The sequence below is a fragment of the Ochotona curzoniae genome, unplaced genomic scaffold (genome assembly GCF_017591425.1).
Source record: "Ochotona curzoniae isolate NIBS_2020 unplaced genomic scaffold, NIBS_Ocur_1.0 contig_1302, whole genome shotgun sequence".
NCBI classification, from domain to species: Eukaryota; Metazoa; Chordata; class Mammalia; order Lagomorpha; family Ochotonidae; genus Ochotona; species Ochotona curzoniae.
Genome location: NW_024465035.1, coordinates 15,892,403 through 15,904,944, shown reverse-complemented (window position 1 = coordinate 15,904,944; position 12,542 = coordinate 15,892,403). Strand labels below are relative to the sequence as shown.

General features: G+C 44.9%; 1 pseudogene; it reads right to left on the bottom strand.

Moving 5' to 3' along the window:
• Positions 1 to 2,258: 2,258 nt before the first annotated feature.
• On the bottom strand, positions 2,259 to 11,821 carry LOC121172108 (annotated as a pseudogene).
• Positions 11,822 to 12,542: the final 721 nt, after the last annotated feature.

Sequence of the window (12,542 nt, the reverse complement as noted above, 5' to 3'; positions counted from 1 at the left end):
AGAGGAAGTTGTCCCTGACTGTGTTGAATGATGCGTAACATTCTGATGATCTTAGGGGTTATAAATCAGCAGGGAGCTCATGTGTCCCATGAGGCACTTGTAGAAGCTTGCTGCTTTGGCTGTCTTTCTTCTTTTTTACTTTTTGCCATAGCTGATAAGAGTCTAGAATCCTTCTGTTTATGTTTCTTACCATCAGAAACTTGTCCATAGTTGTTAAGTTGGATGTTGGGGCAGCAGTATCATTAACATTTAATTGTGCTGTCATGTTGTATGTGTTGTATCTGCAGTATCATTTGATTTTGCACCCTGCCTATGAAGTAGATAGTAATTAGCTTGGTTTTGTAGAACGGGGACTGGAGACTCAGAAATGTAGTGACTTGTTTAGAGTCACGCAGGTGATGGAGTGTGATTGTCCTCTAGGTGTTTCTGTACCCCCTCAGATACACTCCAGGCTTATTAGGGAGAAGAGCCTACACCGCTTCTTTTCTTCTTGCCACTGCAAGTTCCTAAGGCACAAGAGTGTTATAGTGACGTCTGATTCTGGGGTTCCTCTTCTACCCCACCCCATGTCTTTTTGGAGTATTATTTTCTTATCCTGGTGTTGGGAAGAAACACAGGATCCCAGTCTTGGGCAGACTTTTTTTTTTTAGTGTCTGTTCCCAGACTCACCTTCCGTTGTTCCCTGCCTCTTGACTTTGACTTAAGCCATCTAGTAATGGCCTTTGGGGCACACAGTGAGCCATCTATAGAGGAACCAGGCCAGACTCAGAATGGAAGTGTGCTTGCCCTGGAGCGGCAGCCAGTCTCTTTAGACCGGTTGGACTTTGATCAAGCAGGGCCTGCTCGTTGACTGAAGCCGCTTAGGCATTTCCTTTCATCAAGTGATACGAGGACGTGTTAACTCAGCTGAAATATAATGTTTAGGCTTTGAAATCTCACCTTCCCCGGGTTGCCTAGGGCTTTGTTTCCTCAGAGCCTGTAGCTAAAAGAACTTTAGGGATCAGTAACAAAGGCTACTGTACAAAGTTACACTAGTCTGCCCTGTGTCTTCGGTGTGCTGTCACTCAGTCTCCTTTACCAATGCTTGCCACCCCAAGGGGGCACAGCAGGGGGAAGGACTATGTGGCAAGCAGATATTCAGAGCCTGTTCCCCAGGGGCTTTCCTGTGTTGCTCTTATTAAATGCGAACCTCTTTTTTTTTTTTTAAGCATTACTTTCTTTTTTTTTTTTGAAGATTTATTTATTTATTGGAAAGTCAGATATATAGAGAGGAGAGACAGAGAGGAAGATCTTCCATTCGATGATTCACTCCCCAAGTGACCGCAACGGCCGATGCTATGCCGGTCCGAAGCCAGGAGCGAGAAACTTCCTCCAGGTCTCCCATGCGGGTGCAGGGTCCCAAGACTTTGGGCCGTGCTCGACTGCTTTCCCAGGCCACAAGCAGGGAGTTGGATGGGAAGTGGAGCTGCTGCAATTAGAACCGGCGCCCATATGGGATCCAGGCGTGTTCAAGGCGAGGACTAGCCATCAGGCCATGCCACGGGCCCGAACCTCTTTTTTTTTTTTTTTTTTAAGATTTATTTAGTTTTTATTTCAAAGTCAGATATACAGAGAGGAGAAGAGACAGAGAGGAAGATCTTCCATCCGATGATTCACTCCCCAAGTGACCACAACGGCCGATGCTCTACCGATCTGGAGCCAGGATCCAGGAACCTCCTCCGGGTCTCCCACACGGGCGCAGGTCCCAAGGCTCTGGAGCGTCCTCGACTGCTTTCCCAGGCCACAGGCAGGGAGCTGGATGGGAAGTGGAGCAATCGGGATTAGAACCAGTGCCCATATGGGATCCCGGTGCATTCAAGGCGAGGACTTTAGCCATCAGGCCATGCTGCCATGCCTGCGAGCCTCTAATTTTAGCACTAACCTGGCATGTTTCCCGAATGCGTTTAACACCAGTGCTCAAGCCTCGCAGAAATTGTTGAGGGGACCTTGTTCATTCTTAGCGAGTTGTGCCAATGTGACAAGCTGTCACATCATTTTCCAGCCTACACAGTGAGAGACAGTCCCCGTGGCTTCCTCCCTGTTGGGGTGTGGTTGCAGTGATTTCCCCACGCCTGAAAGGAAAAGGGCCAGCATTGGATGGAGCAGTAGGAATGTGGAAACTGCTGGGTCTACCACCTCCCAGCCAGCTCTGAGCTCCTCCTCCCCCAGCTTAAGCCGCAGGCCACCCCCAGCTGCCTAACATAGTAAGGACCCCCCTGTTACACAGTAACTTGCTGTCCCATCATAGCTGTCTGGTCGACATCTGTGGGGTTCTCCTTAGAAGGTTCCTGAAGATACCAGAGAGCATTGGCTGCAGCATGTGCAGAGCACCTCAAGCTGAGCTACCTTAGGGTTCATTATGATCTGGAGTGACACACCTCCAATGACAGCATCATCTGAACCATCAGCTACCCCATAAAAGGACTGCCCCAGTTTTGCTGGAGAAGTAGTGGCCATTCTTCCTCTAGAAGAGTCTGCTTGCGTTGCTCTCAACACTGCCCTCTGCTGGTGCCCTATTGTGTCTCCTTGACACAATCCTGCTCCATTTGCCCTAACCTTACTTTCCCCAACCACTTTCTAAAGGAGAAAGTAATTTGGTCTCCCTCCTCCTCCCACCACTCTGTCTCTTAGAGAGCTTGTAATTAGAACTAATCTCTTTCTCAGAAGATGAGCTCACTATCGTTGTTGGAGTTGTGCTTTGTCCACAAGTGGATAGACCTGTTGCCTAACAACATATCCATCTCGTATCTTCTTCATGTTTTACTCACTGAGCTGAAAAATCAAAATAGCCATTTGACTCATTTGGAATCTAGGAAAACTCTCAAAAAACTACAGATAACTGTTGATTAAATGTTGGGTCTCTTAGTTTCAGGGGTGAACTTGTCTTTCCCAACTTATTTATAAGTTTTAAATAAGTTGCACTCTCCAACTTATTTAAAAGAAAAAATATGATCTTACTGAACAAACTATTTTATTTTTTGATTTTTCACCACTTAATCGTCTATTTGGAACATTTCCTTGAGTCATCGAATACTCTGAATGAACTTTCTGTTAATTAACTATTGTCCCAAACAAGTGGCGTCAGATTAGTCTCATTTAGCTGTTTGAGGTCAGTTTGGGTGACCTTGGTCCATTTGTCTTCATCCTACTCTTAGGACCAGCAAGAAAGTTCTAGAATGATTTCACGATGACAGAAGTGCATGGGCCACACCTAAACCACACACTTCAAACCCCGCCTCCCTGGGTCTTCACTGGCTGTAAACGAGGCAGGAGCCAGAGCTAGGAGTCATACCTGGAGCTGGAGCTAGGAGTCCAATCCATGTACTGCAAGAGCAGACACGGGCACCTTAATGACCAAGTTAAATGCCTATTCCCAATAAGTACCATCATTCACTTTATTTATCAGACAAGAAGACTGAGTTAGGGGCCTAGACTCCAGTGGCTGGAGTCTCTGTCTTACATGCATGGGAATTCAATATGGGTGCTGGTTCGTGTCCCTGCTGCTCTGCTTTCCACCCAGCTTCCTGTGTGTGACTTGGGAAGGAGTCGAGGATGGCCCAAAGCCTTGGGACCCTGAACCAATGTGGGAGACCTGGAAGAGCTCCTGGCTTGTGGCTTCGGATCGGCACAGTGCTGGCCATTGCGCTCACTTAGGGAGTGAATCACCAGATGGAAGATATTTCTCTCTGTCTCTCCTCCTCTCTCTATATATATCTGACTTTGCAATATAAATAAATAAATCTTTAAAAAAAAGATGACAGATCCATATTCTGTCAATTCACACACAGGATGTTCCATTTATGTGTAAGAGATGTACAAAGTTATTTAAGCAACAGAATCAGCTTAAAAAGCACATGAATACACACAGTGGTAGAAAAGTGTATTAGTGACAGTACTGTGAATATAGCACTACAGATCCTCAGGCTTGACATGGCATGTTATTTCCATTCATACAAAAGACCAGAGTCACGGCTATGATTACAGCACATCATACAATATCGTAAAGAAGTTGGCCTGCCCCAATGATACTTCTAGACAACGTGGAGGAATATTGGTGTTTGTGGAGGCAGAAAAGTTATTTGAAAGCAAATCAGCATCACTCACACACAATACTCTATATTAAATGATGCTCTGTGCAGAAATGGAATTCAATTTACATTTGCCTGAATTTGGTCAAAAAAATAGTCTGAACGCTCTTCAGTTTTTTTCACAAACCTAGAAATGGCACCAACTGTATTGCTTAAAATATATTATACACAGGAATATAATCCCACAATCTATGCTGAATTTGCAGATTTAGAAGCTATCCTGTTTCAGGATTTCAACTGTTACATCTTGGTGGTACTCACTGAGATAAATGAACATTGGTAACTTGGCACGGCGATGTGGCCTAGCAGCTAAGGTCCTCGCCTTGAACGTGCCGGGATCCCATATGGACGCTGGTTCTAATCCTGGCAGCCCCACTTCCCATCCAGCTCCCTGCTTGTGGCCCAGGAAAGCAGTCGAGGACTGCCCAAAGCTTTGGGGCCCTGAACCTGTGTGGGAGACCCCGAAGAGGTTCCTGGATCCTGGCTCCAGATCGGTAGAGCATCAGCCGTTGTGGTCACTTGGGGAGTGAATCATCGGATGGAATATCTTCCTCTCTGTTTCTCCTCCTCTATGTATATCTGACTTTGTAATAAAGAAAATAAATCTTTAAAAAAAAAACAACAAAAAAGATTGGTAACTTTAAACATACAATGTCTTTTTTCTGTGAAGAACCAAGGTAATGATTGCACACTGTGTAGCAGAAGCTGGGTCACACTCACTCTAGGCAAGTGTACAGCAGGCAGACGCTGTGACCACACTAGGCGGCCAGGGGTTTGCACACAGAGCAGGAATTTACAGGTTTAGTGTGCAAAGCTCCACAACCACCTGAAGCTGGAAAGCATGAATGCGGAGGAGTGTGAAAGCACTGGTACGCCACAAGGTGGCAGCAGCGGACAAACACACTGGTTACCTGGCTGTCTGATGGGCTCAAAACTCACAAAGCAGCAGACACATAAGCTGGTCCTTTATCCACAAAAGCACCTCAAAGGCTAAAGTCTTAAAACAAAAGAAATGAGGAGGGGTACCAGAAAAAGAAATTGTTCAGATGAAAGACCCAATGCTCCCCCCAAAAATTGCCAATAATTATAATAATAACAATCATAACCTCAAACTCAGAGTTGTGAGACGGAGACTTTGAGGAGCTGCTAGATAGAAATATTAAAAAATAATCAAGAAACAAAATTGTCCTGAAAAAATCAAAGACAGTGAGAAGTACTGGGAAGAGCCCTAGGAATTAAAAATAACGTTCTCACAGACATTCAGCAGGTCCAACATGAAATTTCACAACTGAAAACCACAATAGCAACCTTGACCCACAGAATGAATGCTGCAAAGGGAAGAATGTCAGACATAGAAGATAATCAGATTCAGAACACACAACTAATAAGAAACCTGGACGCAAATCTGATCAAAACCAAGAAATCTATACAGGAAATTAACAACAGCATCAAAAAGTCAAATACCAGAATTATAGGAGATCCGGAAGGTGTGGGGAGTCAGTCATGATTGCAGGAGGTGTTGAAACAATTGTATAGGAGAACATCCCAAACTTGAAGAACATAAAAGCAAGTCAAAATCAGGAAGGCTGGAGAACCCCAAACAGATCCTGTCCACAAAGACCCTCACCCAGACACACCGTGATCAAGCTCCCCTCAAATGAATAAGAATGCTGAAACAATATTTGTCACTCATGTGTTGGTTACCCAATGGCGCGTTATTTTTCCTTGCAGTCTTGTAATAGCCTCAGTCTCCATTCTGCCTTAGCTATTTATTCATCTATTTTATTCTGTAATCCTAAACTGACTGGCATAGGGTTTTCAAAAAGATTCAATTATTTTAGAAGCTGTTTTTTTCAAATGAATAGTATTTTTGAATGTGAAACATTCATTCAAGACGTCATCCCCTAATAAGATGAAAACTTCTAGAGTATTTCTACTTCCTCCTGATGTTCCCTTTGTACTATACTATACAGCTTTTGCTTTGTGGAAACTGCTTTGCAGAAGGATGGTCTCAACAGAAAGGAAAAATAAAAAGAAACAAATTCAGACTATCTAAATATACACAAACGCACACACACGCGCACACACAGACACACTTTAAAAGATTTGTTAACATAATCTATGGCCTCTCACGCATGTTAGTAGTAGGGTGATGCACTGGAATTTTGAGGTAGCTGGACCATGAACTAAGCACTCTCATATGGGATGCCAACACTGCAAGTGATCACTTCAAAATTGCTGCCAATTGAGCCCGGCGGCGTGATGTAGCGGCCAAAGTCATCACTTTGAATGTGCTGGGATACCAAGTGGGCGCCGGTTCTAATCCCAGAGGCTCCACTTCCCATCCAGCTCCCTGCTTGTGGCCTGGGAAAGCAGTTGAGGACGGCCCAAGGCTTTGGGACCCTGCACCCATGTGAAAGACCTGGAGGAAGTTCCTGGCTCCTGGCTTCGGATCGGCACAGCACTGGCCGTTGCACTCACTTGGGAAGTGTAATCATAGGATGGAAGATCTTCCTCTCTATCTCTCCTTCCACTGTGTATCTGACTTTGTACTAAAAATAAATTAATTTTTTTAAAAAAACTGCCACATCACAATGCCCATCCTTAATGTCGTCCAGGAACCAGGAACTTCTTTCCATGTCTCCCACACGGGTGCACGGTCCCAATGCCCTGGGTTGTCCTTGACTGCTTTCTCATGTCACAAGCAGGGAGCTGGATGGGAAGCGGGCCTCCGGGATTAGAACCGGCGCCCATATGGCATCCCGGGGCATTCAATGGGAGGACCTTAAGCATTACGCTATTGTGCCGGGCCCTAAAATAAATCTTAAACAAAACAAAGTAAAACTGGTGTTGCTAAATGGAAAAAAATTAATAAAAAAAATATAAGGAAATTAGTGAAAGAAAAAAATTGGAAGGAACAATATGGATATATTATGTTTTCCTTAAAACTTTCTTCCCTCAAAATAAGACTTTATTTCTCTCTATATATATGAGTATTAAAATAAACGTGAAAAAATAAGAATGGCTTTTATATAAAATGTTGTCACAAAATTACCATTTGAAATGCACAAAGCAGAACACCATGAGAAGATGATTTGGTTTTCCAAATGAATAGAATCCAAGCATTGTTACGAAGGGCAATGGTAGGGTCCCTGCAGTGACACAACTGGCTTTGACTCCCCTCTGGCCGCCCACCGGGCTCCTGATGTTCCACTCCATGTCCAACTCCCTACTTGTGACCTGAGAAAGCAGCAGAGGACATCTTAGATGCTGCATCCCCTGCACCCACAGGAGAGACCCAGAGGGCATTCCTTCTTCCTGGCTCAGCTCCTGCTGTTGCGACCATTTGAAGAGCAAACCAATGAGTGGAAGTTCAGGGTGACCCAGAAAAAGCTCCTGGCTCCTAGCTTCATATGAGCTCAGCTCTGGCCTTGGCATCCATTGGGGGAGTGTACCAGTGAATGGTAGACCCCTCACTGCCTCTCCTGCACTATAATTCTGTCTTTCAAAAACAAACAAATATCATTTTTAAAGAAGGAAAAAGGAAAAATGATAGGATGTATTAGATATGATTAACCATAGTAAACATCATGGTAGAAGTGTAATGAAATTACAAATATTAAAATTAAAATAGCTGCAGTTCATGGTATGTAGTTCTAATCTGACACATGTAGCAGGTATGCAGGACTGGCAGGAATGCAAACGTATATGAAACGGGTCCTTCCTTGTACTTAGAGTGATGATCATGAAATTCAGTCCGATGAAAGGAAAAACAGGGAAAGCACAGTGACGTTTTCTTCTGCTTGGCTCATTATTAATGCTGGCTTCTCTTTCCTGGCCACACCCTGACTGGTTGTTATGTGTCAGTACTTATTCAAATGATCAGCATAATTAAACAGTAAAACAAAATACCCAATCCATTCTAGTTCCATTGACCTTCTTCATTAAGACTTAAAAGAGGGCCCGGCGCGGTGGCGCAGTGATTAAGGTCCTCGCCTTGCACACCCGGGATCCCATATGGACGCCGGTTCTAATCCCGGCAGCCCCTCTTCCCATCCAGCTCCCGGCCATTGTGCTCACTTGGGGAGTGAATCATCGGATGCAAGATCTTCCTCTCTGTCTCTCCTCTCTGTATATCTGCCTTTCCAATAATAATAATAAAAAAAAATCTTAGAGACAGAGGAGAGGTCTTCCATTCACCCCAAATGGATGAAATGGCCAGAGCTGAGCCAGTTTCTTCAGAAGCGAGGAGCTTGTAGCTTCTTTGGAAGTCACCCCCAAGGACCCAGGGGTGCAAGGCTTTGGTGCATCCTCTTCTAGCAGAGTTTTATTTTGATTTTCCAGGACTGCAACTCGATTTTCCAGGCATTTCACATATTCTTCTTTCTGCGACATTCTCTAGTAGCTTCCCTGTTTTTCATCAGCCGTATTCCTCTTTGCACCTGGGGGCCATCTGTTTTAGTTGCCTGAGATGTCAGTGTCAACGGTGACGTCATCACCACAGTTTGTGGCAGTGAAGTCACTGAGGGCGTGGTCCGGATCTGGTGTGTCTGCGCATCTCCCGATGCAGTTGTGCCACCACCTGCTTGCTGGGCACAAGAATCTGCTGTCCATCAGAGGTGCACGCATACGGAGAATCGTCCCTTGCTGAGCAGTGCCTGACCTTGTCATGGTCAATGTGTGCAGGCCCTGTATGCCATCTGTGCCTGGACTGGCCAACTGTGAGGTTCCATCTGGGGCAATGGCAATGACTGTCTGCTGCTTGTCTGATCGGGACAGACATAGACGCGACAGCCAGCAGACACGCCGGGTTATTCTCTTTCTTCTCTTCTGCCCCATGTATCTTCAGAAGACAGGTGTTTTACAATGTTTCTGTTAGACGGCTGTGGTGCCAGGATCCCCTGGGATTTCTGGGAGGAGCCTATGCTCCATGACGGGTCCTGAGACTGCTCCGTGTCAGATAAAGATGTACCATGCTCCAGGATTCGAAGAATCTATATCATCAAAATATCCACATTACGAAAAGTATTCCACAGATTCAATGCAGACCCTATCAAAATTCCGACAACATTCTCAGAAATATAGGACATAACAGGAAACTCATCTGTTGAGAAATGTGAGCTCCCTGAACTGCTGAACCAGCCTGAGGCCAATCCAAAGCCAGGAGCAGGGAGCCAGGAGCTCTTCTGGGTCTCCCACACAGGTGCAGAGTCCAAGTCATTATTCATATTATATGTCAGTCCCGATGAGTTATTCCTGTGCCCAGCTGTGTTTCCTGTGTCTGCATATGTCTTCTTGGGTCTGCATTCTGGGCTCTGTACCTAAACACAATGCTGGAGGGATATGCCTTTTCATCGTAAAGGAAAATTAGCAAGGGAAAGAGAAGGAAGAGGCTCTAAAGACTTACAGTTTGAAGGGAATGTGTCGTCCTGTTTATTATTTTTTTTATTATGAAAGCAATTCTGATGAATACAGCTGCCAGTGTGAGATACTGCAAATCATCTGGAAGTGGGTAGCAAAATATTGAGTGTTTAAAAGGAAACGAAGCCAGGAGAGCCACATGCAGATTTAGAGCACTGGGCCTGATCCTTCCTCTGGCTCCTGACTCCAGCTCGCTGCCTACACACATCCTGGGAGCCATCAGTGCTGGCCCAAGCAGGTGGATCCCTGTCGTCCACGAGGGAGGCCGAGACTGAGTCCGAGTCCTGGCCTGGGTACGTGTTGGTTTGTGTGAGTCCTACACATTGCAGCCATGTGGGCAATGAAATCAGTGGAAGAGAAGCTCTCTGAATCTCTCTCTTTTCTTCTGAAACAGAAATGCAAATAATTAAGAGTCTACAAATCTGAAAGTCGTGTGAATGATTCATATTAAAACGTGTGTATACATACCAATTTGTCAAATGATGTAATTGAAGCTGCACAGATAGCAAATGTGGCATGAACTGAGGATATGACAAATTCAACTATTTCATTAAAATACAAACAACTGAAATTATTTCCAAAATTATATCATACAATAATGAATTCTGACTCATTGCAATTCGACTAAAATACAGTGATAAAGACCAGAAATACATATAATTGTAGATAAAATATGATGTCTAGCTTAGCATGTATAGATGGATCTAAATAGACAATGAAAATCCAGGAAGACTTTTAGGCATCAGGCTTTACAAAATGCGACTTCATTCCTATTTCTCATGTATTGATTATTGTTGCTTCTGTTTTCTTTTTTAGATCTCATTTTTTTGTTTTCCCATGCAAGTGAAGTTTTGCATTCAATATTTTATAAAATAATTTAGAAGCTTTAAATGTATTTTCTTAGCCCAGAAAAATCCAGCAAGGAGGTTCTGAATGAGGAATGTGGGAATTCAATAATGATAGTAGTACCCTGTGCGGTAGCCTAGCAGCTAAAGTCCTCACCTTGAACGCACCGGGATCTCATATGGGCACCAGTTCTAATCCCAGCGACCCCACTTCCCATCCAGCTCTCTATTTGTGGCTTGAGAAAGCAGTCGAGGACGGCCCAAAGCTTTGGGACCATGCCCCTACGTGAGAGACCTAGAAGAAGCTCCTGGCTCCTGGCTTTGGATCTGCGCAGCTCCAGCCATTGGATGCTTGGAGAGTGAATCATCAGACAGAAGATTTCCCTCTGTCTCTTCTCTCGGTATATCTGCCTTTCCAATTAAAAAAAAAAAAAAAAAGAAAAGAACTATACTAATAGTCATGATAAGGTAAGAAAAAGAAAAATACGGGGAAAAGAATAAGTAATTAAGAACATTGATTATACCATTAGATCTGAGCATTAGAACAATCAAGACCATGCAGCACACCTTTCTCTGCCTTTTTAGAAGGGTGCATCTTCCATATCAGATACCCAGGGGAAGGGGAGCCAACTGCTGTCAAACTCACCTGTAACAGACTCACTGTTGAATCCGGATGTGTTTCTGCTCTAAGATCACTTGGACAATTTCTGTTCCGCCCTGAGAAGTGTAACAGCCGAAACACAGAATACATAGCTGTAACCTCCCAAGTCAGCAGGAACCTGAGCTGGAATTAACCCCGTTCTCCTTGTCCAGAAATATGGAGTCTTCCACGGCTTCTGCTCCTGCAGAAGTTCATATTGTCACACGTGATCCATCGACCTCGTTCAAGTTGCCCTTGCATCGCAGGTGGCCTTTGACTGCGTTAAATCAGTTGTATGATTCTTATTTTTTGTTTTGTTTGGTTTTGTTTTCATTTCCGTGTGCTTTTGCCTGTTTGATTTTGCGGTATGAGCAAAATTTATTTCAAAAAGACAAATAGGAGTGCGGCCGAGCCCCCCGCGGCGGGCTGGTCTGCGCTGAGTGCGCGGCGGGCGTCAGATGCGGCAGGCACCCTAGCAGGGCTGCGCGTCCTCGGCGGGGCTGCAGCGATCTCCCTCCCACCCCGGTTGGCTTCCCGACAGCGCTGGACCCTCTGCACCCTGTACAGGAGTACCTGGCCTGGAGGCACGGCTTCTCTGCTTCTGATTCTGCTTGCTGCTGATGCAAATCCTCAGATGGCACCAGTGGCTCAAGCACAAATACTTCCAGGCTCCTCTGGCTTCCACTGACTGGAATCTGTCTCTCTCTATCAACCTTTCTATGTCTGTCTCAAAAACTTGCAAGACTTTTAAAGTTGGAATTAAGATCTCAAACACTGACTTTCAACATGGTGCAACAACTTTTGAGAAGTAAGGTGTTTTTCCCTACAATTTTTAAACATTTACTTTTATTGGAAGGCAGCTTTACAAAGAGAAGGAGAAACAAAGATCTTCAATCCATTGCTTTACTCCCCAAGCTGAGCTGATCCAAAGCCAGGAGCCAGGAGCTTCTTCTGGGTCTCCCATATGGGCGCAGGGTCCCAAGGTTTTCCGAGATCTGACGAGATCGGGCGCGTTCAGGGTGGTATGGCCATAGACACCAAGGTTTTCAAAAGGCCAACTTCTACTGCTTTCCCAGGCCACAGGTTGGGAGTTGGATGGGAAGTGGAGCAGTCAGGACATGAAACGGTGCCCCTATGGGATCCCGCGGCATGCAAGGTGCAGATTTAGCCACTTGAGCCATTGTGCCAGACCCTCCCTACATTTTTTTTTTTTTTTTAACTCATGAGGCTCTGCTAACCTGGTTCTGGTTTCTGTTGTTCACTTATTAAATATTTGAGCCCCTGCTGTGCACATGGCTCCCCTGGAGCCTGTGTACTGGAATTACATAGCATGGATCTAGTTGCAGGGGAGACGCATTGTTGTACCTGTGGACACAGGGGTGTAAAGGAAGGGCTGGCCTCTTTAGGCCTATTTAGCAATGCTACCCCTTGCAGCCCATTCTGATTAGCCTTCTTGCTGCTGCCCAAGACTCCATGTGTTCACCCATCATCAATAGCAAATAGATCAAG